Source organism: Tiliqua scincoides, chromosome 2 (assembly GCF_035046505.1).
Source record: "Tiliqua scincoides isolate rTilSci1 chromosome 2, rTilSci1.hap2, whole genome shotgun sequence".
NCBI lineage: Eukaryota > Metazoa > Chordata > Lepidosauria > Squamata > Scincidae > Tiliqua > Tiliqua scincoides.
The window spans coordinates 25,819,646-25,845,770 of NC_089822.1; the positions used below are offsets into that span (position 1 = coordinate 25,819,646).

Below are 26,125 nucleotides of genomic sequence, written 5' to 3' on the forward strand. Positions count from 1 at the left end.
GGCTTCCTCCCAGGGCAGTGAGGAAGGGAATGCAGCCTCAGAGCCCAGCCTGTGCTGTCCACTCAGAAGCCAGTCCCAGGACAGTCAGTGGGGCTTCCTCCCAGGGCAGTGAGGATGAACCTGGAGCCTCAGAGCCCGGCCTGTGCCTGTCCACTCAGAAGCCAGTCCCAGGACAGTCAGTGGGGCTTCCTCCCAGGGCAGTGAGGATGAACCTGGAGCCTCAGAGCCCAGCCTGTGCCTGTCCACTCAGAAGCCAGTCCCAGGACTGTCAGTGGGGCTTCCTCCCAGGGCAGTGAGGAAGGTACTGCAGCCTCAGAGCCCAGCCTGTGCCTGTCCACTCAGAAGCCAGTCCCAGGACAGTCAGTGGGGCTTCCTGCCATGGCAGTGTGGATGGGACTGCAGCCTCAGAGCCCAGCCTGTGCCTGTCCACTCAGAAGCCAGTCCCAGGACAGTCAGTGGGGCTTCCTCCCATGGCAGTGAGGACGGGACTGCAGCCTCAGAGCCCAGCCTGTGCCTGTCCGCTCAGAAGCCAGTCCCAGGACTGTCAGTGGGGCTTCCTCCCATGGCAGTGAGGACGGGACTGCAGCCTCAGAGCCCAGCCTGTGCCTGTCCACTCAGAAGCCAGTCCCAGGACAGTCAGTGGGGCTTCCTCCCAGGGCAGTGAGGACGGGACTGCAGGCTCAGAGCCCAGCCTGTGCCTGTTCACTCAGAAGCCAGTCCCAGGACAGTCAGTGGGGCTTCCTCCCAGGGCAGTGAGGATGGGACTGCAGCCTCAGAGCCCAGCCTGTGCCTGTCCACTCAGAAGCCAGTCCCCGGACAGTCAGTGGGGCTTCCTCCCAGGGCAGTGAGGAAGGGACTGCAGCCTCAGAGCCCAGCCTGTGCCTGTTCACTAAGAAGCCAGTCCCAGGACAGTCAGTGGGGCTTCCTCCCATGGCAGTGAGGACGGGACTGCAGCCTCAGAGCCCAGCCTGTGCCTGTCCACTCAGAAGCCAGTCCCAGGACAGTCAGTGGGGCTTCCTCCCAGGGCAGTGAAGACGGGACTGCAGCCTCAGAGCCCAGCCTGTGCCTGTTCACTCAGAAGCCAGTCCCAGGACAGTCAGTGGGGCTTCCTCCCAGGGCAGTGAGGATGGGACTGCAGCCTCAGAGCCCAGCCTGTGCCTGTCCACTCAGAAGCCAGTCCCAGGACAGTCAGTGGGGCTTCCTCCCAGGGCAGTGAGGATGAACCTGGAGCCTCAGAGCCTAGCCTGTGCCTGTCCACTCAGAAGCCAGTCCCAGGACAGTCAGTGGGGCTTCCTCCCAGGGCAGTGAGGAAGGGACTGCAGCCTCAGAGCCCAGCCTGTGCCTGTCCACTCAGAAGCCAGTCCCAGGACAGTCAGTGGGGCTTCCTCCCAGGGCAGTGAGGATGGGACTGCAGCCTCAGAGCCCAGCCTGTGCCTGTCCACTCAGAAGCCAGTCCCAGGACAGTCAGTGGGGCTTCCTCCCAGGGCAGTGAGGAAGGGACTGCAGCCTCAGAGCCCAGCCTGTGCCTGTCCACTCAGAAGCCAGTCCCAGGACAGTCAGTGGGGCTTCCTCCCAGGGCAGTGAGGACGGGACTGCAGCCTCAGAGCCCACCCTGTGCCTGTCTACTCAGAAGCCAGTCCCAGGACAGTCAGTGGGGCTTCCTCCCAGGGCAGTGAGGAAGGGACTGCAGCCTCAGAGCCCAGCCTGTGCCTGTCCACTCAGAAGCCAGTCCCAGGACAGTCAGTGGGGCTTCCTCCCAGGGCAGTGAGGATGAGCCTGGAGCCTCAGAGCCCAGCCTGTGCCTGTCCACTCAGAAGCCAGTCCCAGGACAGTCAGTGGGGCTTCCTCCCATGGCAGTGAGGACGGGACTGCAGCCTCAGAGCCCAGCCTGTGCCTGTCCACTCAGAAGCCAGTCCCAGGACAGTCAGTGGGGCTTCATCCCAGGGCAGTGAGGAAGGGACTGCAGCCTCAGAGCCCAGCCTGTGCCTGTCCACTCAGAAGCCAGTCCCAGGACAGTCAGTGGGGCTTCCTCCCATGGCAGTGAGGACGGGACTGCAGCCTCAGAGCCCAGCCTGTGCCTGTCCACTCAGAAGCCAGTTCCAGGACAGTCAGTGGGGCTTCCTCCCATGGCAGTGAGGAAGGGACTGCAGCCTCAGAGCCCAGCCTGTGCCTGTCCACTCAGAAGCCAGTCCCAGGACAGTCAGTGGGGCTTCCTCCCATGGCAGTGAGGACGGGACTGCAGCCTCAGAGCCCACCCTGTGCCTGTCTACTCAGAAGCCAGTCCCAGGACAGTCAGTGGGGCTTCCTCCCAGGGCAGTGAGGACGGGACTGCAGCCTCAGAGCCCACCCTGTGCCTGTCTACTCAGAAGCCAGTCCCAGGACAGTCAGTGGGGCTTCCTCCCAGGGCAGTGAGGATGAGCCTGGAGCCTCAGAGCCCAGCCTGTGCCTGTCCACTCAGAAGCCAGTCCCAGGACAGTCAGTGGGGCTTCCTCCCAGGGCAGTGAGGACGGGACTGCAGCCTCAGAGCCCACCCTGTGCCTGTCTACTCAGAAGCCAGTCCCAGGACAGTCAGTGGGGCTTCCTCCCAGGGCAGTGAGGATGAGCCTGGAGCCTCAGAGCCCACCCTGTGCCTGTCCACTCAGAAGCCAGTCCCAGGACAGTCAGTGGGGCTTCCTCCCAGGGCAGTGAGGATGAGCCTGGAGCCTCAGAGCCCAGCCTGTGCCTGTCCACTCAGAAGCCAGTCCCAGGACAGTCAGTGGGGCTTCCTCCCATGGCAGTGAGGACGGGACTGCAGCCTCAGAGCCCAGCCTGTGCCTGTCCACTCAGAAGCCAGTCCCAGGACAGTCAGTGGGGCTTCCTCCCAGGGCAGTGAGGAAGGGACTGCAGCCTCAGAGCCCAGCCTGTGCCTGTCCACTCAGAAGCCAGTCCCAGGACAGTCAGTGGGGCTTCCTCCCATGGCAGTTAGGACGGGACTGCAGCCTCAGAGCCCAGTCTGTGCCTGTCCACTCAGAAGCCAGTCCCAGGACAGTCAGTGGGGCTTCCTCCCATGGCAGTGAGGAAGGGACTGCAGCCTCAGAGCCCAGCCTGTGCCTGTCCACTCAGAAGCCAGTCCCAGGACAGTCAGTGGGGCTTCCTCCCATGGCAGTGAGGACGGGACTGCAGCCTCAGAGCCCACCCTGTGCCTGTCTACTCAGAAGCCAGTCCCAGGACAGTCAGTGGGGCTTCCTCCCATGGCAGTGAGGACGGGACTGCAGCCTCAGAGCCCACCCTGTGCCTGTCTACTCAGAAGCCAGTCCCAGGACAGTCAGTGGGGCTTCCTCCCATGGCAGTGAGGACGGGACTGCAGCCTCAGAGCCCACCCTGTGCCTGTCTACTCAGAAGCCAGTCCCAGGACAGTCAGTGGGGCTTCCTCCCAGGGCAGTGAGGATGAGCCTGGAGCCTCAGAGCCCAGCCTGTGCCTGTCCACTCAGAAGCCAGTCCCAGGACAGTCAGTGGGGCTTCCTCCCAGGGCAGTGAGGATGAGCCTGGAGCCTCAGAGCCCAGCCTGTGCCTGTCCACTCAGAAGCCAGTCCCAGGACAGTCAGTGGGGCTTCCTGCCATGGCAGTGAGGAAGGGACTGCAGCCTCAGAGCCCAGCCTGTGCTGTCCACTCAGAAGCCAGTCCCAGGACAGTCAGTGGGGCTTCCTCCCAGGGCAGTGAGGATGAACCTGGAGCCTCAGAGCCCAGCCTGTGCCTGTCCACTCAGAAGCCAGTCCCAGGACAGTCAGTGGGGCTTCCTCCCAGGGCAGTGAGGAAGGGACTGCAGCCTCAGAGCCCAGCCTGTGCCTGTCCACTCAGAAGCCAGTCCCAGGACAGTCAGTGGGGCTTCCTCCCAGGGCAGTGAGGATGAACCTGGAGCCTCAGAGCCCAGCCTGTGCCTGTCCACTCAGAAGCCAGTCCCAGGACTGTCAGTGGGGCTTCCTCCCAGGGCAGTGTGGACGGGACTGCAGCCTCAGAGCCCAGCCTGTGCCTGTCCGCTCGGAAGCCAGTCCCAGGACAGTCAGTGGGGCTTCCCCCCAGGGCAGTGAGGACGGGACTGCAGCCTCAGAGCCCAGCCTGTGCCTGTCCACTCAGAAGCCAGTCCCAGGACAGTCAGTGGGGCTTCCTCCCAGGGCAGTGAGGACGGGACTGCAGCCTCAGAGCCCAGCCTGTGCCTGTCCACTCAGAAGCCAGTCCCAGGACAGTCAGTGGGGCTTCCTCCCAGGGCAGTGAGGAAGGGACTGCAGCCTCAGAGCCCAGCCTGTGCCTGTCCACTCAGAAGCCAGTCCCAGGACAGTCAGTGGGGCTTCCTGCCATGGCAGTGTGGATGGGACTGCAGCCTCAGAGCCCAGCCTGTGCCTGTCCACTCAGAAGCCAGTCCCAGGACAGTCAGTGGGGCTTCCTCCCAGGGCAGCGAGGATGGGATTTCAGCCTCCCAGGGCAGTGAGGACAGGACTGCAGCCTCAGAGCCCAGTCAGTGCCTGTCTCCTTAGAAGCCAGTCCCATGAGAGTCAGAGGGGCTTCCTCCCATGGCAGTGAGGACGGGACTGCAGCCTCAGAGCCCACCCTGTGCCTGTCTACTCAGAAGCCAGTCCCAGGACAGTCAGTGGGGCTTCCTCCCAGGGCAGTGAGGAAGGGACTGCAGCCTCAGAGCCCAGCCTGTGCCTGTCCACTCAGAAGCCAGTCCCAGGACAGTCAGTGGGGCTTCCTCCCAGGGCAGTGAGGACGGGACTGCAGCCTCAGAGCCCACCCTGTGCCTGTCTACTCAGAAGCCAGTCCCAGGACAGTCAGTGGGGCTTCCTCCCAGGGCAGTGAGGATGAGCCTGGAGCCTCAGAGCCCAGCCTGTGCCTGTCCACTCAGAAGCCAGTCCCAGGACAGTCAGTGGGGCTTCCTCCCAGGGCAGTGTGGACGGGACTGCAGCCTCAGAGACCAGCCTGTGCCTGTCCACTCAGAAGCCAGTCCCAGGACAGTCAGTGGGGCTTCCTCCCAGGGCAGTGAGGAAGGGACTGCAGCCTCAGAGCCCAGCCTGTGCCTGTCCACTCAGAAGCCAGTCCCAGGACAGTCAGTGGGGCTTCCTCCCAGGGCAGCGAGGATGGGATTTCAGCCTCCCAGGGCAGTGAGGACAGGACTGCAGCCTCAGAGCCCAGTCAGTGCCTGTCTCCTTAGAAGCCAGTCCCATGAGAGTCAGAGGGGCTTCCTCCCATGGCAGTGAGGACGGGACTGCAGCCTCAGAGCCCACCCTGTGCCTGTCTACTCAGAAGCCAGTCCCAGGACAGTCAGTGGGGCTTCCTCCCAGGGCAGTGTGGACGGGACTGCAGCCTCAGAGCCCAGCCTGTGCCTGTCCGCTCAGAAGCCAGTCCCAGGACAGTCAGTGGGGCTTCCTCCCAGGGCAGTGAGGACGGGACTGCAGCCTCAGAGCCCAGCCTGTGCCTGTCCACTCAGAAGCCAGTCCCAGGACAGTCAGTGGGGCTTCCTCCCAGGGCAGTGTGGACGGGACTGCAGCCTCAGAGCCCAGCCTGTGCCTGTCCACTCAGAAGCCAGTCCCAGGACAGTCAGTGGGGCTTCCTCCCAGGGCAGTGAGGAAGGGACTGCAGCCTCAGAGCCCAGCCTGTGCCTGTCCACTCAGAAGCCAGTCCCAGGACAGTCAGTGGGGCTTCCTCCCAGGGCAGCGAGGATGGGATTTCAGCCTCCCAGGGCAGTGAGGACAGGACTGCAGCCTCAGAGCCCAGCCTGTGCCTGTCCACTCAGAAGCCAGTCCCAGGACAGTCAGTGGGGCTTCCTGCCATGGCAGTTTGGATGGGACTGCAGCCTCAGAGCCCAGCCTGTGCCTGTCCACTCAGAAGCCAGTCCCAGGACAGTCAGTGGGGCTTCCTCCCAGGGCAGTGAGGATGAACCTGGAGCCTCAGAGCCCAGCCTGTGCCTGTCCACTCAGAAGCCAGTCCCAGGACAGTCAGTGGGGCTTCCTCCCAGGGCAGTGAGGATGGGACTGCAGCCTCAGAGCCCAGCCTGTGCCTGTCCACTCAGAAGCCAGTCCCAGGACAGTCAGTGGGGCTTCCTCCCAGGGCAGTGAGGATGAACCTGGAGCCTCAGAGCCCAGCCTGTGCCTGTCCACTCAGAAGCCAGTCCCAGGACAGTCAGTGGGGCTTCCTCCCAGGGCAGTGAGGACGGGACTGCAGCCTCAGAGCCCAGCCTGTGCCTGTCCACTCAGAAGCCAGTCCCAGGACAGTCAATGGGGCTTCCTCCCAGGGCAGTGAGGAAGGTACTGCAGCCTCAGAGCCCAGCCTGTGCCTGTCCACTCAGAAGCCAGTCCCAGGACAGTCAATGGGGCTTCCTCCCAGGGCAGTGAGGACGGGACTGCAGCCTCAGAGCCCAGCCTGTGCCTGTCCACTCAGAAGCCAGTCCCAGGACAGTCAGTGGGGCTTCCTCCCAGGGCAGTGTGGACGGGACTGCAGCCTCAGAGCCCAGCCTGTGCCTGTCCACTCAGAAGCCAGTCCCAGGACAGTCAGTGGGGCTTCCTCCCAGGGCAGTGAGGAAGGGACTGCAGCCTCAGAGCCCAGCCTGTGCCTGTCCACTCAGAAGCCAGTCCCAGGACAGTCAGTGGGGCTTCCTCCCAGGGCAGCGAGGATGGGATTTCAGCCTCCCAGGGCAGTGAGGACAGGACTGCAGCCTCAGAGCCCAGTCAGTGCCTGTCTCCTTAGAAGCCAGTCCCATGAGAGTCAGAGGGGCTTCATCCCATGGCTTTGAGGACGGGACTGCAGCCTCAGAGCCCACCCTGTGCCTGTCTACTCAGAAGCCAGTCCCAGGACAGTCAGTGGGGCTTCCTCCCAGGGCAGTGAGGAAGGGACTGCAGCCTCAGAGCCCAGCCTGTGCCTGTCCACTCAGAAGCCAGTCCAAGGACAGTCAGTGGGGCTTCCTCCCAGGGCAGTGTGGAAGGGACTGCAGCCTCAGAGCCCAGCCTGTGCCTGTCCACTCAGAAGCCAGTCCCAGGACAGTCAGTGGGGCTTCCTCCCAGGGCAGCGAGGATGGGATTTCAGCCTCCCAGGGCAGTGAGGACAGGACTGCAGCCTCAGAGCCCAGTCAGTGCCTGTCTCCTTAGAAGCCAGTCCCATGAGAGTCAGAGGGGCTTCCTCCCATGGCAGTGAGGACGGGACTGCATCCTCAGAGCCCACCCTGTGCCTGTCTACTCAGAAGCCAGTCCCAGGACAGTCAGTGGGGCTTCCTCCCAGGGCAGTGTGGACGGGACTGCAGCCTCAGAGCCCAGCCTGTGCCTGTCCGCTCAGAAGCCAGTCCAAGGACAGTCAGTGGGGCTTCCTCCCAGGGCAGTGTGGAAGGGACTGCAGCCTCAGAGCCCAGCCTGTGCCTGTCCACTCAGAAGCCAGTCCCAGGACAGTCAGTGGGGCTTCCTCCCAGGGCAGCGAGGATGGGATTTCAGCCTCCCAGGGCAGTGAGGACAGGACTGCAGCCTCAGAGCCCAGTCAGTGCCTGTCTCCTTAGAAGCCAGTCCCATGAGAGTCAGAGGGGCTTCCTCCCATGGCAGTGAGGACGGGACTGCAGCCTCAGAGCCCACCCTGTGCCTGTCTACTCAGAAGCAAGTCCCAGGACAGTCAGTGGGGCTTCCTCCCAGGGCAGTGTGGACGGGACTGCAGCCTCAGAGCCCAGCCTGTGCCTGTCCGCTCAGAAGCCAGTCCCAGGACAGTCAGTGGGGCTTCCTCCCAGGGCAGTGAGGACGGGACTGCAGCCTCAGAGCCCAGCCTGTGCCTGTCCACTCAGAAGCCAGTCCCAGGACAGTCAGTGGGGCTTCCTCCCAGGGCAGTGTGGACGGGACTGCAGCCTCAGAGCCCAGCCTGTGCCTGTCCACTCAGAAGCCAGTCCCAGGACAGTCAGTGGGGCTTCCTCCCAGGGCAGTGAGGAAGGGACTGCAGCCTCAGAGCCCAGCCTGTGCCTGTCCACTCAGAAGCCAGTCCCAGGACAGTCAGTGGGGCTTCCTCCCAGGGCAGCGAGGATGGGATTTCAGCCTCCCAGGGCAGTGAGGACAGGACTGCAGCCTCAGAGCCCAGTCAGTGCCTGTCTCCTTAGAAGCCAGTCCCATGAGAGTCAGAGGGGCTTCATCCCATGGCAGTGAGGACGGGACTGCAGCCTCAGAGCCCACCCTGTGCCTGTCTACTCAGAAGCCAGTCCCAGGACAGTCAGTGGGGCTTCCTCCCAGGGCAGTGAGGAAGGGACTGCAGCCTCAGAGCCCAGCCTGTGCCTGTCCACTCAGAAGCCAGTCCCAGGACAGTCAGTGGGGCTTCCTGCCATGGCAGTGTGGATGGGACTGCAGCCTCAGAGCCCAGCCTGTGCCTGTCCACTCAGAAGCCAGTCCCAGGACAGTCAGTGGGGCTTCCTCCCAGGGCAGTGAGGATGAACCTGGAGCCTCAGAGCCCAGCCTGTGCCTGTCCACTCAGAAGCCAGTCCCAGGACAGTCAGTGGGGCTTCCTCCCAGGGCAGTGAGGATGGGACTGCAGCCTCAGAGCCCAGCCTGTGCCTGTCCACTCAGAAGCCAGTCCCAGGACAGTCAGTGGGGCTTCCTCCCAGGGCAGTGAGGATGAACCTGGAGCCTCAGAGCCCAGCCTGTGCCTGTCCACTCAGAAGCCAGTCCCAGGACAGTCAGTGGGGCTTCCTCCCAGGGCAGTGAGGATGAACCTGGAGCCTCAGAGCCCAGCCTGTGCCTGTCCACTCAGAAGCCAGTCCCAGGACTGTCAGTGGGGCTTCCTCCCAGGGCAGTGTGGACGGGACTGCAGCCTCAGAGCCCAGCCTGTGCCTGTCCGCTCAGAAGCCAGTCCCAGGACAGTCAGTGGGGCTTCCCCCCAGGGCAGTGAGGACGGGACTGCAGCCTCAGAGCCCAGCCTGTGCCTGTCCACTCAGAAGCCAGTCCCAGGACAGTCAGTGGGGCTTCCTCCCAGGGCAGTGAGGACGGGACTGCAGCCTCAGAGCCCAGCCTGTGCCTGTCCACTCAGAAGCCAGTCCCAGGACAGTCAGTGGGGCTTCCTCCCAGGGCAGTGAGGACGGGACTGCAGCCTCAGAGCCCAGCCTGTGCCTGTCCACTCAGAAGCCAGTCCCAGGACAGTCAATGGGGCTTCCTCCCAGGGCAGTGAGGAAGGTACTGCAGCCTCAGAGCCCAGCCTGTGCCTGTCCACTCAGAAGCCAGTCCCAGGACAGTCAATGGGGCTTCCTCCCAGGGCAGTGAGGACGGGACTGCAGCCTCAGAGCCCAGCCTGTGCCTGTCCACTCAGAAGCCAGTCCCAGGACAGTCAGTGGGGCTTCCTCCCAGGGCAGTGTGGACGGGACTGCAGCCTCAGAGCCCAGCCTGTGCCTGTCCACTCAGAAGCCAGTCCCAGGACAGTCAGTGGGGCTTCCTCCCAGGGCAGTGAGGATGGGACTGCAGCCTCAGAGCCCAGCCTGTGCCTGTCCACTCAGAAGCCAGTCCCAGGACAGTCAGTGGGGCTTCCTCCCAGGGCAGCGAGGATGGGATTTCAGCCTCCCAGGGCAGTGAGGACAGGACTGCAGCCTCAGAGCCCAGTCAGTGCCTGTCTCCTTAGAAGCCAGTCCCATGAGAGTCAGAGGGGCTTCCTCCCATGGCAGTGAGGACGGGACTGCAGCCTCAGAGCCCACCCTGTGCCTGTCTACTCAGAAGCCAGTCCCAGGACAGTCAGTGGGGCTTCCTCCCAGGGCAGTGAGGAAGGGACTGCAGCCTCAGAGCCCAGCCTGTGCCTGTCCACTCAGAAGCCAGTCCCAGGACAGTTAGTGGGGCTTCCTCCCAGGGCAGTGAGGACGGGACTGCAGCCTCAGAGCCCACCCTGTGCCTGTCTACTCAGAAGCCAGTCCCAGGACAGTCAGTGGGGCTTCCTCCCAGGGCAGTGAGGATGAGCCTGGAGCCTCAGAGCCCAGCCTGTGCCTGTCCACTCAGAAGCCAGTCCCAGGACAGTCAGTGGGGCTTCCTCCCAGGGCAGTGTGGACGGGACTGCAGCCTCAGAGCCCAGCCTGTGCCTGTCCACTCAGAAGCCAGTCCCAGGACAGTCAGTGGGGCTTCCTCCCAGGGCAGTGAGGAAGGGACTGCAGCCTCAGAGCCCAGCCTGTGCCTGTCCACTCAGAAGCCAGTCCCAGGACAGTCAGTGGGGCTTCCTCCCAGGGCAGCGAGGATGGGATTTCAGCCTCCCAGGGCAGTGAGGACAGGACTGCAGCCTCAGAGCCCAGTCAGTGCCTGTCTCCTTAGAAGCCAGTCCCATGAGAGTCAGAGGGGCTTCCTCCCATGGCAGTGAGGACGGGACTGCAGCCTCAGAGCCCACCCTGTGCCTGTCTACTCAGAAGCCAGTCCCAGGACAGTCAGTGGGGCTTCCTCCCAGGGTAGTGAGGAAGGGACTGCAGCCTCAGAGCCCAGTCAGTGCCTGTCTCCTTAGAAGCCAGTCCCATGAGAGTCAGAGGGGCTTCCTCCCATGGCAGTGAGGACGGGACTGCAGCCTCAGAGCCCACTCTGTGCCTGTCTACTCAGAAGCCAGTCCCAGGACAGTCAGTGGGGCTTCCTCCCAGGGCAGTGAGGACGGGACTGCAGCCTCAGAGCCCACCCTGTGCCTGTCTACTCAGAAGCCAGTCCCAGGACAGTCAGTGGGGCTTCCTTCCAGGGCAGTGAGGATGAGCCTGGAGCCTCAGAGCCCACCCTGTGCCTGTCCACTCAGAAGCCAGTCCCAGGACAGTCAGTGGGGCTTCCTCCCAGGGCAGTGAGGATGGGACTGCAGCCTCAGAGCCCAGCCTGTGCCTGTCCACTCAGAAGCCAGTCCCAGGACAGTCAGTGGGGCTTCCTCCCAGGGCAGTGAGGACGGGACTGCAGCCTCAGAGCCCACCCTGTGCCTGTCTACTCAGAAGCCAGTCCCAGGACAGTCAGTGGGGCTTCCTCCCAGGGCAGTGAGGATGAGCCTGGAGCCTCAGAGCCCACCCTGTGCCTTTCCACTCAGAAGCCAGTCCCAGGACAGTCAGTGGGGCTTCCTCCCAGGGCAGTGAGGATGGGACTGCAGCCTCAGAGCCCAGCCTGTGCCTGTCCACTCAGAAGCCAGTCCCAGGACAGTCAGTGGGGCTTCCTCCCATGGCAGTGAGGACGGGACTGCAGCCTCAGAGCGCAGCCTGTGCCTGTCCACTCAGAAGCCAGTCCCAGGACAGTCAGTGGGGCTTCCTGCCATGGCAGTGTGGATGGGACTGCAGCCTCAGAGCCCAGCCTGTGCCTGTCCACTCAGAAGCCAGTCCCAGGACAGTCAGTGGGGCTTCCTCCCAGGGCAGTGAGGATGAACCTGGAGCCTCAGAGCCCAGCCTGTGCCTGTCCACTCAGAAGCCAGTCCCAGGACAGTCAGTGGGGCTTCCTGCCATGGCAGTGTGGATGGGACTGCAGCCTCAGAGCCCAGCCTGTGCCAGTCCACTCAGAAGCCAGTCCCAGGACAGTCAGTGGGGCTTCCTGCCATGGCAGTGTGGATGGGACTGCAGCCTCAGAGCCCAGCCTGTGCCTGTCCACTCAGAAGCCAGTCCCAGGACAGTCAGTGGGGCTTCCTCCCAGGGCAGTGAGGATGAGCCTGGAGCCTCAGAGCCCAGCCTGTGCCTGTCCACTCAGAAGCCAGTCCCAGGACAGTCAGTGGGGCTTCCTGCCATGGCAGTGTGGATGGGACTGCAGCCTCAGAGCCCAGCCTGTGCCTGTCCACTCAGAAGCCAGTCCCAGGACAGTCAGTGGGGCTTCCTCCCAGGGCAGTGAGGATGAGCCTGGAGCCTCAGAGCCCAGCCTGTGCCTGTCCACTCAGAAGCCAGTCCCAGGACAGTCAGTGGGGCTTCCTGCCATGGCAGTGAGGAAGGGACTGCAGCCTCAGAGCCCAGCCTGTGCCTGTCCACTCAGAAGCCAGTCCCAGGACAGTCAGTGGGGCTTCCTCCCAGGGCAGTGAGGAAGGGACTGCAGCCTCAGAGCCCAGCCTGTGCCTGTCCACTCAGAAGCCAGTCCCAGGACAGTCAGTGGGGCTTCCTCCCAGGGCAGTGAGGATGAACCTGGAGCCTCTGTGCCCAGCCTGTGCTGTCCACTCAGAAGCCAGTCCAGGACAGTCAGTGGGGCTTCCTCCCAGGGCAGTGAGGGTGAACCTGGAGCCTCAGAGCCCAGCCTGTGCCTGTCCACTCAGAAGCCAGTCCCAGGACAGTCAGTGGGGCTTCCTCCCAGGGCAGTGAGGACGGGACTGCAGCCTCAGAGCCCAGCCTGTGCCTGTCCACTCAGAAGCCAGTCCCAGGACAGTCAGTGGGGCTTCCTCCCAGGGCAGTGAGGACGGGACTGCAGCCTCAGAGCCCAGCCTGTGCCTGTCCACTCAGAAGCCAGTCCCAGGACAGTCAGTGGGGCTTCCTCCCAGGGCAGTGAGGACGGGACTGCAGGCTCAGAGCCCAGCCTGTGCCTGTTCACTCAGAAGCCAGTCCCAGGACAGTCAGTGGGGCTTCCTCCCATGGCAGTGAGGATGAACCTGGAGCCTCAGAGCCCAGCCTGTGCCTGTCACCTCAGAAGCCAGTCCCAGGACTGTCAGTGGGGCTTCCTCCCAGGGCAGTGAGGACGGGACTGCAGCCTCAGAGCCCAGCCTGTGCCTGTCCGCTCAGAAGCCAGTCCCAGGACAGTCAGTGGGGCTTCCTCCCAGGGCAGTGAGGACGGGACTGCAGCCTCAGAGCCCAGCCTGTGCCTGTCCACTCAGAAGCCAGTCCCAGGACAGTCAGTGGGGCTTCCTCCCAGGGCAGTGAGGATGGGACTGCAGCCTCAGAGCCCAGCCTGTGCCTGTCCACTCAGAAGCCAGTCCCAGGACAGTCAGTGGGGCTTCCTCCCAGGGCAGTGTGGACGGGACTGCAGCCTCAGAGCCCAGCCTGTGCCTGTCCACTCAGAAGCCAGTCAAAGGACAGTCAGTGGGGCTTCCTCCCAGGGCAGTGTGGACGGGACTGCAGCCTCAGAGCCCAGCCTGTGCCTGTCCACTCAGAAGCCAGTCCCAGGACAGTCAGTGGGGCTTCCTCCCAGGGCAGTGAGGAAGGGACTGCAGCCTCAGAGCCCAGCCTGTGCCTGTCCACTCAGAAGCCAGTCCCAGGACAGTCAGTGGGGCTTCCTCCCAGGGCAGCGAGGATGGGATTTCAGCCTCCCAGGGCAGTGAGGACAGGACTGCAGCCTCAGAGCCCAGTCAGTGCCTGTCTCCTTAGAAGCCAGTCCCATGAGAGTCAGAGGGGCTTCCTCCCATGGCAGTGAGGACGGGACTGCAGCCTCAGAGCCCACCCTGTGCCTGTCTACTCAGAAGCCAGTCCCAGGACAGTCAGTGGGGCTTCCTCCCAGGGCAGCGAGGATGGGATTTCAGCCTCCCAGGGCAGTGAGGAAGGGACTGCAGCCTCAGAGCCCAGCCTGTGCCTGTCCACTCAGAAGCCAGTCCCAGGACAGTCAGTGGGGCTTCCTCCCAGGGCAGTGAGGAAGGGACTGCAGCCTCAGAGCCCAGCCTGTGCCTGTCCACTCAGAAGCCAGTCCCAGGACAGTCAGTGGGGCTTCCTCCCAGGGCAGTGAGGAAGGGACTGCAGCCTCAGAGCCCAGCCTGTGCCTGTCCACTCAGAAGCCACTCCCAGGACAGTCAGTGGGGCTTCCTCCCAGGGCAGTGAGGAAGGGACTGCAGCCTCAGAGCCCAGCCTGTGCCTGTCCACTCAGAAGCCAGTCCCAGGACAGTCAGTGGGGCTTCCTCCCAGGGCAGCGAGGATGGGATTTCAGCCTCCCAGGGCAGTGAGGACAGGACTGCAGCCTCAGAGCCCAGTCAGTGCCTGTCTCCTTAGAAGCCAGTCCCATGAGAGTCAGAGGGGCTTCCTCCCATGGCAGTGAGGACGGGACTGCAGCCTCAGAGCCCACCCTGTGCCTGTCTACTCAGAAGCCAGTCCCAGGACAGTCAGTGGGGCTTCCTCCCAGGGCAGTGAGGAAGGGACTGCAGCCTCAGAGCCCAGCCTGTGCCTGTCCACTCAGAATCCAGTCCCAGGACAGTCAGTGGGGCTTCCTCCCAGGGCAGTGAGGATGGGACTGCAGCTTCAGAGCCCAGCCTGTGCCTGTTCACTCAGAAGCCAGTCCCAGGACAGTCAGTGGGGCTTCCTCCCAGGGCAGTGAGGATGGGACTGCAGCCTCAGAGCCCAGCCTGTGCCTGTCCACTCAGAAGCCAGTCCCAGGACAGTCAGTGGGGCTTCCTCCCAGGGCAGTGAGGATGAACCTGGAGCCTCAGAGCCCAGCCTGTGCCTGTCCACTCAGAAGCCAGTCCCAGGACTGTCAGTGGGGCTTCCTCCCAGGGCAGTGTGGACGGGACTGCAGCCTCAGAGCCCAGCCTGTGCCTGTCCGCTGAGAAGCCAGTCCCAGGACAGTCAGTGGGGCTTCCTCCCAGGGCAGTGAGGACGGGACTGCAGCCTCAGAGCCCAGCCTGTGCCTGTCCACTCAGAAGCCAGTCCCAGGACAGTCAGTGGGGCTTCCTCCCAGGGCAGTGAGGACGGGACTGCAGCCTCAGAGCCCAGCCTGTGCCTGTCCACTCAGAAGCCAGTCCCAGGACAGTCAGTGGGGCTTCCTCCCAGGGCAGTGAGGACGGGACTGCAGGCTCAGAGCCCAGCCTGTGCCTGTTCACTCAGAAGCCAGTCCCAGGACAGTCAGTGGGGCTTCCTCCCAGGGCAGTGAGGATGAACCTGGAGCCTCAGAGCCCAGCCTCTGCCTGTCACCTCAGAAGCCAGTCCCAGGACTGTCAGTGGGGCTTCCTCCCAGGGCAGTGTGGACGGGACTGCAGCCTCAGAGCCCAGCCTGTGCCTGTCCGCTCAGAAGCCAGTCCCAGGACAGTCAGTGGGGCTTCCTCCCAGGGCAGTGAGGACGGGACTGCAGCCTCAGAGCCCAGCCTGTGCCTGTCCACTCAGAAGCCAGTCCCAGGACAGTCAGTGGGGCTTCCTCCCAGGGCAGTGTGGACGGGACTGCAGCCTCAGAGCCCAGCCTGTGCCTGTCCACTCAGAAGCCAGTCCCAGGACAGTCAGTGGGGCTTCCTCCCAGGGCAGTGAGGATGGGACTGCAGCCTCAGAGCCCAGCCTGTGCCTGTCCACTCAGAAGCCAGTCCCAGGACAGTCAGTGGGGCTTCCTCCCAGGGCAGTGAGGATGGGACTGCAGCCTCAGAGCCCAGCCTGTGCCTGTCCACTCAGAAGCCAGTCCCAGGACAGTCAGTGGGGCTTCCTCCCAGGGCAGCGAGGATGGGATTTCAGCCTCCCAGGGCAGTAAGGACAGGACTGCAGCCTCAGAGCCCAGTCAGTGCCTGTCTCCTTAGAAGCCAGTCCCATGAGAGTCAGAGGGGCTTCCTCCCATGGCAGTGAGGACGGGACTGCAGCCTCAGAGCCCACCCTGTGCCTGTCTACTCAGAAGCCAGTCCCAGGACAGTCAGTGGGGCTTCCTCCCAGGGCAGTGAGGAAGGGACTGCAGCCTCAGAGCCCAGCCTGTGCCTGTCCACTCAGAAGCCAGTCCCAGGACAGTCAATGGGGCTTCCTCCCAGGGCAGTGAGGAAGGTACTGCAGCCTCAGAGCCCAGCCTGTGCCTGTCCACTCAGAAGCCAGTCCCAGGACAGTCAATGGGGCTTCCTCCCAGGGCAGTGAGGAAGGGACTGCAGCCTCAGAGCCCAGCCTGTGCCAGTCCACTCAGAAGCCAGTCCCAGGACAGTCAGTGGGGCTTCCTGCCATGGCAGTGTGGATGGGACTGCAGCCTCAGAGCCCAGCCTGTGCCTGTCCACTCAGAAGCCAGTCCCAGGACAGTCAGTGGGGCTTCCTCCCAGGGCAGTGAGGATGAGCCTGGAGCCTCAGAGCCCAGCCTGTGCCTGACCACTCAGAAGCCAGTCCCAGGACAGTCAGTGGGGCTTCCTGCCATGGCAGTGAGGAAGGGACTGCAGCCTCAGAGCCCAGCCTGTGCCTGTCCACTCAGAAGCCAGTCCCAGGACAGTCAGTGGGGCTTCCTCCCAGGGCAGTGAGGATGAACCTGGAGCCTCAGAGCCCAGCCTGTGCCTGTCCACTCAGAAGCCAGTCCCAGGACAGTCAGTGGGGCTTCCTCCCAGGGCAGTGAGGAAGGGACTGCAGCCTCAGAGCCCGGCCTGTGCCTGTCCACTCAGAAGCCAGTCCCAGGACAGTCAGTGGGGCTTCCTCCCAGGGCAGTGAGGATGAACCTGGAGCCTCAGAGCCCAGCCTGTGCCTGTCCACTCAGAAGCCAGTCCCAGGACAGTCAGTGGGGCTTCCTCCCAGGGCAGTGAGGACGGGACTGCAGCCTCAGAGCCCAGCCTGTGCCTGTCCACTCAGAAGCCAGTCCCAGGACAGTCAGTGGGGCTTCCTCCCATGGCAGTGAGGACGGGACTGCAGCCTCAGAGCCCAGCCTGTGCCTGTCCACTCAGAAGCCAGTCCCAGGACAGTCAGTGGGGCTTCCTCCCAGGGCAGTGAGGACGGGACTGCAGGCTCAGAGCCCAGCCTGTGCCTGTTCACTCAGAAGCCAGTCCCAGGACAGTCAGTGGGGCTTCGTCCCAGGGCAGTGAGGATGAACCTGGAGCCTCAGAGCCCAGCCTGTGCCTGTCACCTCAGAAGCCAGTCCCAGGACTGTCAGTGGGGCTTCCTCCCAGGGCAGTGTGGACGGGACTGCAGCCTCAGAGCCCAGCCTGTGCCTGTCCGCTCAGAAGCCAGTCCCAGGACAGTCAGTGGGGCTTCCTCCCAGGGCAGTGAGGACGGGACTGCAGCCTCAGAGCCCAGCCTGTGCCTGTCCGCTCAGAAGCCAGTCCCAGGACAGTCAGTGGGGCTTCCTCCCAGGGCAGTGAGGATGGGACTGCAGCCTCAGAGCCCAGCCTGTGCCTGTCCACTCAGAAGCCAGTCCCAGGACAGTCAGTGGGGCTTCCTCCCAGGGCAGCGAGGATGGGATTTCAGCCTCCCAGGGCAGTGAGGACAGGACTGCAGCCTCAGAGCCCAGTCAGTGCCTGTCTCCTTAGAAGCCAGTCCCATGAGAGTCAGAGGGGCTTCCTCCCATGGCAGTGAGGACGGGACTGCAGCCTCAGAGCCCACCCTGTGCCTGTCTACTCAGAAGCCAGTCCCAGGACAGTCAGTGGGTCTTCCTCCCAGGGCAGTGAGGAAGGGACTGCAGCCTCAGAGCCCAGCCTGTGCCTGTCCACTCAGAAGCCAGTCCCAGGACAGTCAATGGGGCTTCCTCCCAGGGCAGTGAGGAAGGTACTGCAGCCTCAGAGCCCAGCCTGTGCCTGTCCACTCAGAAGCCAGTCCCAGGACAGTCAATGGGGCTTCCTCCCAGGGCAGTGAGGAAGGGACTGCAGCCTCAGAGCCCAGCCTGTGCCAGTCCACTCAGAAGCCAGTCCCAGGACAGTCAGTGGGGCTTCCTGCCATGGCAGTGTGGATGGGACTGCAGCCTCAGAGCCCAGCCTGTGCCTGTCCACTCAGAAGCCAGTCCCAGGACAGTCAGTGGGGCTTCCTCCCAGGGCAGTGAGGATGAGCCTGGAGCCTCAGAGCCCAGCCTGTGCCTGTCCACTCAGAAGCCAGTCCCAGGACAGTCAGTGGGGCTTCCTGCCATGGCAGTGAGGAAGGGACTGCAGCCTCAGAGCCCAGCCTGTGCCTGTCCACTCAGAAGCCAGTCCCAGGACAGTCAGTGGGGCTTCCTCCCAGGGCAGTGAGGATGAACCTGGCGCCTCAGAGCCCAGCCTGTGCTGTCCACTCAGAAGCCAGTCCCAGGACAGTCAGTGGGGCTTCCTCCCAGGGCAGTGAGGATGAACCTGGAGCCTCAGAGCCCAGCCTGTGCCTGTCTACTCAGAAGCCAGTCCCAGGACAGTCAGTGGGGCTTCCTCCCAGGGCAGTGAGGAAGGGACTGCAGCCTCAGAGCCCAGCCTGTGCCTGTCCACTCAGAAGCCAGTCCCAGGACAGTCAGTGGGGCTTCCTGCCATGGCAGTGTGGATGGGACTGCAGCCTCAGAGCCCAGCCTGTGCCTGTCCACTCAGAAGCCAGTCCCAGGACAGTCAGTGGGGCTTCCTCCCAGGGCAGTGAGGATGAGCCTGGAGCCTCAGAGCCCAGCCTGTGCCTGTCCACTCAGAAGCCAGTCCCAGGACAGTCAGTGGGGCTTCCTGCCATGGCAGTGAGGAAGGGACTGCAGCCTCAGAGCCCAGCCTGTGCCTGTCCACTCAGAAGCCAGTCCCAGGACAGTCAGTGGGGCTTCCTCCCAGGGCAGTGAGGATGAACCTGGCGCCTCAGAGCCCAGCCTGTGCTGTCCACTCAGAAGCCAGTCCCAGGACAGTCAGTGGGGCTTCCTCCCAGGGCAGTGAGGATGAACCTGGAGCCTCAGAGCCCAGCCTGTGCCTGTCTACTCAGAAGCCAGTCCCAGGACAGTCAGTGGGGCTTCCTCCCAGGGCAGTGAGGAAGGGACTGCAGCCTCAGAGCCCAGCCTGTGCCTGTCCACTCAGAAGCCAGTCCCAGGACAGTCAGTGGGGCTTCCTCCCAGGGCAGTGAGGATGGGACTGCAGCTTCAGAGCCCAGCCTGTGCCTGTTCACTCAGAAGCCAGTCCCAGGACAGTCAGTGGGGCTTCCTCCCAGGGCAGTGAGGATGAACCTGGAGCCTCAGAGCCCAGCCTGTGCTGTCCACTCAGAAGCCAGTCCCAGGACAGTCAGTGGGGCTTCCTCCCAGGGCAGTGAGGAAGGGACTGCAGCCTCAGAGCCCAGCCTGTGCCTGTCCACTCAGAAGCCAGTCCCAGGACAGTCAGTGGGGCTTCCTCCCAGGGCAGTGAGGATGAACCTGGAGCCTCAGAGCCCAGCCTGTGCCTGTCCACTCAGAAGCCAGTCCCAGGACAGTCAGTGGGGCTTCCTCCCAGGGCAGTGAGGAAGGGACTGCAGCCTCAGAGCCCAGCCTGTGCCTGTCCACTCAGAATCCAGTCCCAGGACAGTCAGTGGGGCTTCCTCCCAGGGCAGTGAGGATGAACCTGGAGCCTCAGAGCCCAGCCTGTGCCTGTCCGCTCAGAAGCCAGTCCCAGGACAGTCAGTGGGGCTTCCTCCCAGGGCAGTGAGGACGGGACTGCAGCCTCAGAGCCCAGCCTGTGCCTGTCCACTCAGAAGCCAGTCCCAGGACAGTCAGTGGGGCTTCCTCCCAGGGCAGTGAGGACGGGACTGCAGCCTCAGAGCCCAGCCTGTGCCTGTCCACTCAGAAGCCAGTCCCATGACAGTCAGTGGGGCTTCCTCCCAGGGCAGTGAGGACGGGACTGCAGGCTCAGAGCCCAGCCTGTGCCTGTTCACTCAGAAGCCAGTCCCAGGACAGTCAGTGGGGCTTCCTCCCAGGGCAGTGAGGATGAACCTGGAGCCTCAGAGCCCAGCCTGTGCCTGTCACCTCAGAAGCCAGTCCCAGGACTGTCAGTGGGGCTTCCTCCGAGGGCAGTGTGGACGGGACTGCAGCCTCAGAGCCCAGCCTGTGCCTGTCCACTCAGAAGCCAGTCCCAGGACAGTCAGTGGGGCTTCCTCCCAGGGCAGTGAGGACGGGACTGCAGCCTCAGAGCCCAGCCTGTGCCTGTCCACTCAGAAGCCAGTCCCAGGACAGTCATTGGGGCTTCCTCCCATGGCAGTGAGGACGGGACTGCAGCCTCAGAGCCCAGCCTGTGCCTGTCCACTCAGAAGCCAGTCCCAGGACAGTCAGTGGGGCTTCCTCCCAGGGCAGTGAGGAAGGTACTGCAGCCTCAGAGCCCAGCCTGTGCCTGTCCACTCAGAAGCCAGTCCCAGGACAGTCAGTGGGGCTTCTTCCCAGGGCAGTGAGGAAGGTACTGCAGCCTCAGAGCCCAGCCTGTGCCTGTCTACTCAGAAGCCAGTCCCAGGACAGTCAGTGGGGCTTCCTCCCAGGGCAGTGAGGAAGGGACTGCAGCCTCAGAGCCCAGCCTGTGCCTGTCCACTCAGAAGCCAGTCCCAGGACAGTCAGTGGGGCTTCCTCCCAGGGCAGTGAGGAAGGGACTGCAGACTCAGAGCCCAGCCTGTGCCTGTCCACTCAGAAGCCAGTCCCAGGACAGTCAGTGGGGCTTCCTCCCAGGGCAGTGAGGAAGGGACTGCAGCCTCAGAGCCCAGCCTGTGCTTGTCCACTCAGAAGCCAGTCCCAGGACAGTCAGTGGGGCTTCCTCCCAGGGCAGTGAGGACGGGACTGCAGCCTCAGAGCCCAGCCTGTGCCTGTCCACTCAGAAGCCAGTCCCAGGACAGTCATTGGGGCTTCCTCCCATGGCAGTGAGGACGGGACTGCAGCCTCAGAGCCCAGCCTGTGCCTGTCCACTCAGAAGCCAGTCCCAGGACAGTCAGTGGGGCTTCCTCCCAGGGCAGTGAGGAAGGTACTGCAGCCTCAGAGCCCAGCCTGTGCCTGTCCACTCAGAAGCCAGTCCCAGGACAGTCAGTGGGGCTTCTTCCCAGGGCAGTGAGGAAGGTACTGCAGCCTCAGAGCCCAGCCTGTGCCTGTCTACTCAGAAGCCAGTCCCAGGACAGTCAGTGGGGCTTCCTCCCAGGGCAGTGAGGAAGGGACTGCAGCCTCAGAGCCCAGCCTGTGCCTGTCCACTCAGAAGCCAGTCCCAGGACAGTCAGTGGGGCTTCCTGCCATGGCAGTGAGGAAGGGACTGCAGCCTCAGAGCCCAGCCTGTGCTGTCCACTCAGAAGCCAGTCCCAGGACAGTCAGTGGGGCTTCCTCCCAGGGCAGTGAGGAAGGGACTGCAGACTCAGAGCCCAGCCTGTGCCTGTCCACTCAGAAGCCAGTCCCAGGACAGTCAGTGGGGCTTCCTCCCAGGGCAGTGAGGAAGGGACTGCAGCCTCAGAGCCCAGCCTGTGCTTGTCCACTCAGAAGCCAGTCCCAGGACAGTCAGTGGGGCTTCCTCCCAGGAAAGCGTGGCTAGACTTTCCGCCTGCCTCCTATCACGAGAGACCAGCCACCCGCCCCCTTTGCTCCTTCGCTTCCACAGCGGAGGCGAAGCTTCGTGTCAGGCCTTCCGTCTACGGTTGCTGTGGCGACGCGAAACCCTGGCGCGCGCAGTCGCTAAGGGAAGGGAAGGAGCAGGTCGGGCAGAAGGAAGAGAGAGCGAGAGCGGCTGGCGCGTGGCGCTGACGTCACTGAACGGTGCCGGCTTGCCTCGGCAAGGTGTGCGTGTGTGCACATCCCCGCCGAGTGGCGCGAGCTTCGGAAGAAAGGGACCCGCGTGCGCGACACCGAGGAAAGAGGTGAGCCGGTGGGGGCGCGCGCGCGCACGTGCGCCTCCTTTCTCTACGAGGGACGCGAGGCAGGCGGCTTGCTGGGAGGGGGGGCGCAGCAGCTCTCAGCCCCCCGCCCCCCTGCCAGTCGCTGGTGGCCGGTAGGCGGGTCAGCAGAGTCCCAACCGTCACTAACGGCCGGCCTCTGAGTCCAGAGAGGGGGTGGCTGGACCCCGCTGAGCAGCTGCAGGCTCTTGGGCTGCCTCGGGGGCTCCCATCTGTGGCACAGCTGTGGACCAGGGAGGGGAAGCTCCTGCCCTCCCCCTTCTGCAGGGAGTGGAGAGGGGGACAGAGTAGTGCTGCTCTTTTCCCTCCCACACAACAGCAGCACCAGGCACAGCCACAGCTGGCATTGTTGGCTGGTGGAACACCTTGCCACATGATATGGGAAAGACATTATGCAGGGGGTGGATGGCAGGGTGTTCTTTTCCCTCCCACACAACACCGCAACCAGGGGACACCCACCAAGAGTCAGGACAGAGTAAAGGAAATATTTATTTGCCCAGCGTGAGGTTAGTCTGTGGAACTCCTTGCCACAGGATGTGCTGATGAATAGTGGGATGTTCTTTTCAGTGGCGTAGCTGGAGAGGGGCGGAGCAGCCGTACAGCTCCGTTTTACTCCCCCTGCTGGGAATGGCTCCGAAGGGAGAGGCCGCTTCTCCGCCACGCTGATCCTCCCTGCCAAACCGGCTGCTCTGCCTCTCCTCCAGCTACGCCACCGGTTCTTTTCCCTCTCACACAACAGCAGAACCAGGGCACAGCCACTAAAATTGAGTGTTGGGAGAGTCAGGACAGAGAAAAGAAATAGTTCTTTACCCAGCATGTGATTAGTCTGTGGAACTCCTTGCCGTAGGTGGTGGTGAGGGATACAGTGGCTAGAGGGATGCGCTTTTCCTTCCCACACCAACACCAGAACCAGGGGACATCCACTAAAGTTGAATGTCGGGAGAGTTAGGACAGATTGAAGAAAACATGTCTTTGCCCAGTGTGTATTTAGTCTGTGGAACTCTTTGCCACAGGATGTGGTGATGGCATCTGGCCTAAATGCCTTTAAGAGGGGATCAATCAGGTTTGTAGAAGGAAAGTCCCTCACAGATTACAAGCCATGGTCGGTATGTGCAACCTGATTTCAGAAGTAGACTACCTCAGCATGCCAGGTACAATGGAGGGCACCAGAATGTAGGTCTCTTGTTGTCTTGTGTGCCCCTGAGGCATCTGGTGGGCCACTGTGAGGTACAGGAAGCTGGACTAGATGGGCCTATGGCCTGATCCAGCAAGGCTCTTCTTATGTTCTGTTAGATGCCCCCCCAATGCTCCTCCCCACCCCACATACACAACTCATTATTTATGGTATTTTTCTAGAAATCTAATAAAATTTGAGAAACAGCAGCGTTGCTCAACCAGTGGTACAGGTACTACCAGTGGTACTTGAGGTGGTGTCTGGTAGTGCTCACAGGCCCCTTGGACCACTGCTGCCAGCAGCAAAACCAGGAGCACAACACAAACAGTGGTAGGAGACCAATACATGCTTGAAAAAGCTCTCCTGTCCACACTGAACTTCTTACTGGTGTTTGTTGTGTTGCATCTGAACTCCCAATCCAGAAGTAACTGGTAATGATGTCACCACCAGTTACGTCCGGTGGTACTTTGTGAAGTGGTACAGCAGAGGATAAACATTGAGAAACACAGAAATCCTAACCACTGTGCAGTCTGAAACACTGCTCCAAGTAGAGCCCCTCATCACCTCCATCCTGCTTTTGGTTGCATTTCTTTTTGTCAGCCTGATCTTATCAAGCCCTGCATGGGTTTCCTGTCCACTCATACATGCAGCACAAACTTCTGGTCCTTGCCTTCAAAGCAATTCATATCTCTCCTTACTTTGTTACTCTTGTATCCCAAAATACTCCTGTCTGTGATCATCATGCCTGTGTCACTGCACCACCTCAGTTACCCAAAGGGGGTCTTCACCCTCACAGTTGTCCTTGCTCCCTTGCTGCTCTTTATGTGTGAAACTCTCACTCCCTTTCTGCTCTTTATGTGTGAAACTCTCACATCACCTGCATGATGCCTCCTCTCTGAGGACTCAGTCCTATCCAATTTTTCAACACAGATGCAGCCCCAAGGTAAGGGAACAAATATTCCCTTAAGAACATAAGAACAGCCCCAATGGATCAGGCCATAGGCCCATCTAGTCCAGCTTCCTGTATCTCACAGCGGCCCACCAAATGCCCCAGGGAGCACACCTGATAACAAGAGACCTCATCCTGGTGCCCTCCCTTGCATCTGGCATTCTGACATAACCCATTTCTAAAATCAGGAGGTTGCGCATACACATCATGGCTTGTACCCCGTAATGGATTTTTCCTCCAGAAACTTGTCTAGTCCCCTTTTAAAGGCGTCTAGGCTAGACGCCAGCACCACATCCTGTGGCAAGGAGTTCCACAGACCGACCACACGCTGAGTAAAGAAATATTTTCTTTTGTCTGTCCTAACCCACCCAACACTCAATTTTAGTGGATGTCCCCTGGTTCTGGTATTATGTGATAGCATCTCCCTATCCACTCTGTCCATCCCCTGCATAATTTTGTATGTCTCAATCATGTCCCCCCTCAGGCGTCTCTTTTCTAGGCTGAAGAGGCCCAAACACCGTAGCCTTTCCTCATAAGGAAGGTGCCCCAGCCCCGTAATCATCTTAGTTGCTCTCTTTTGCACCTTTTCCATTTCCACTATGTCTTTTTTGAGATGCAGCGACCAGAACTGGACACAATACTCCAGGTGTGGCCTTACCATAGATTTGTACAACGGCATTATAATACTAGCCGTTTTGTTCTCAATACCCTTCCTAATGATCCCAAGCATAGAATTGGCCTTCTTCACTGCCGCTGCACATTGGGTCGATACTTTCATCGACCTGTCCACCACCACCCCAAGATCTCTCTCCTGATCTGTCATGCAGCGCGCACCCCATTGGCATGGCTGCTTCAGTGCTGGAAAGTTGAATAGAACTGAACCCTTGCTTCCTTTAAGTTCCTCCTCTAAACCTACTTTTTCTGTGAAGACTTTATTACCAGTCCCTGTACTGTACTTGCCAGTAGGCCCAAGCACATGAAATAAGCTCATATTTTTTTCCCTTATACTTTAGCACTACTCTGCTCATTTTTGTCTGCTATCTTGTCTTGTGTCCATTTCTAGAAGTGTTTTCTATTATAAAACACCATGCACATTGATGGTGCTGTATAATTAAATAACTAAATGAATGAGGGCCATGCTGTCACACAGCTTGATCTTCTATATCATCCACTAGCTCCCCAAATGGTATTTCTGTTGAAAGATGTTGTATAAACTTGCAATATAAATATTCATTATATACTCACACCTGTCAATTTGCATCTCTCTCAGAGCCCAATCCTATGCATATCTATTGAGAAGTAAGTAATATTATCATCCATGGAACTTACTCCCAGGTAATTTTGGTTAGGATTGCAGCCTCAGTCCTTTCCACCCACACCATGTAAAACCCCTATCACTTGTGCTGCATATCTTCTCCAGTATTTACTGTTCCTGGACTGACTGAAAGGCCCAGAAGCTGGATCTGGACCTTGGCCTGTTAGATAAAGTGAATCTTATAAGGAACTCTATTTCAATCTATAACAGTGGTTCTCAGACTTTTAGCACCAGGACCCATTTTTTAGAATGAGAATCTGTCCAGATCTTCCAGAAGTGATGTCTTGACTGGGTGACATCAAGCAGGAAAATGTTTAACAATTCTAGGCTGCAATCCTACCGAACACTTACCCAGAAGTAAGCCCCATTGACTATATTGTTAAAAGCTTATACAGAGTAGCCTGTTAAAATTACAAATCTGTAACATTTTCCCCAAATGCAGTCACATTCCATGGGAGTGTCAACAATAACAATACAGGTATTTCTATACTGCCTTTCTTGGTCCTCAGATTTCTCCTCAGAATTTATTCAAGGCGGTTTACATAGGGAGGCAAATTTAAATCCCCGTAGGGATTTTTACAATTTGAAAGGTTTTATCTTTCAAGAAACCACAACATTCAGATGTTTCTTTCTTTGATCTGGTTGCACATTCTAGCCTCCATCCTCCCACGCTCAGAGCAGATGGAATAACTCGGCTCAGCTTGTCAGCTGTTTCAGGGTCGCATGGTGCCGGTAGCCTCGAACTGGCGACCTTCGGATGTTATCTTCAGGCAAATGGAGGCTTAACCCTCTAGACCTGACCTCCTGCCTCCTCCTGTCAAGTCTAATATATTAAAAATAAAATATTGAAATGAATGGGGACCTACTGAAATTGGCTTACAACCCACAGTTTGAGAAACACTGATCTAGAGTATTGTTTTAGAGCACAATTTAAAATCTGCCACAGTCTATATGTCTTTTTTAAAGTTTAAAAAGCAAGCAAAATAACTCTTAGCATTTGCATAGTGGTTCTATGCATAGTGCATAGAACTGCATAGTTGTATTTGCACAGTGCTTGCAACAGGACGTGGTGATGGCATCTGGCCTGGATGCCTTTAAAAGGGGATTGGACAAGTTTCTGGAGGAAAAATCCATTATGGGTTACAAGCCATGATGAGTATGTGCAACCTCCTGATTTTAGAAATGGGCTATGTCAGAATGCCAGTGCAAGGGAGGGCACCAGGATGCAGGTCTCTTGTTATCTGGTGTGCTCCCTGGGGCATTTGGTGGGCTGCTGTGAGGTACAGGAAGCTGGACTAGATGGGCCTATGGCCTGATCCAGTGGGGCTGTTCTTATGTTCTGAATGTTCAAAGTAAGTCACATATATTATCTGG

At 60.7% G+C, this 26,125-nt stretch overlaps 1 protein-coding gene across 2 annotated transcripts in view; it reads left to right on the forward strand.

Moving 5' to 3' along the window:
• Positions 1 to 21,186: 21,186 nt before the first annotated feature.
• The window catches only part of IPO11 (importin 11), an 85,211-nt gene continuing 80,272 nt past the window's right edge, over positions 21,187 to 26,125 (forward strand). For both annotated transcript variants that reach the window (XM_066614860.1, XM_066614861.1), the window contains exon 1: positions 21,187 to 21,277. The gene's annotated coding sequence lies outside the window, so the exon portion shown is untranslated. The remainder of the gene's footprint in view (positions 21,278 to 26,125) is intronic.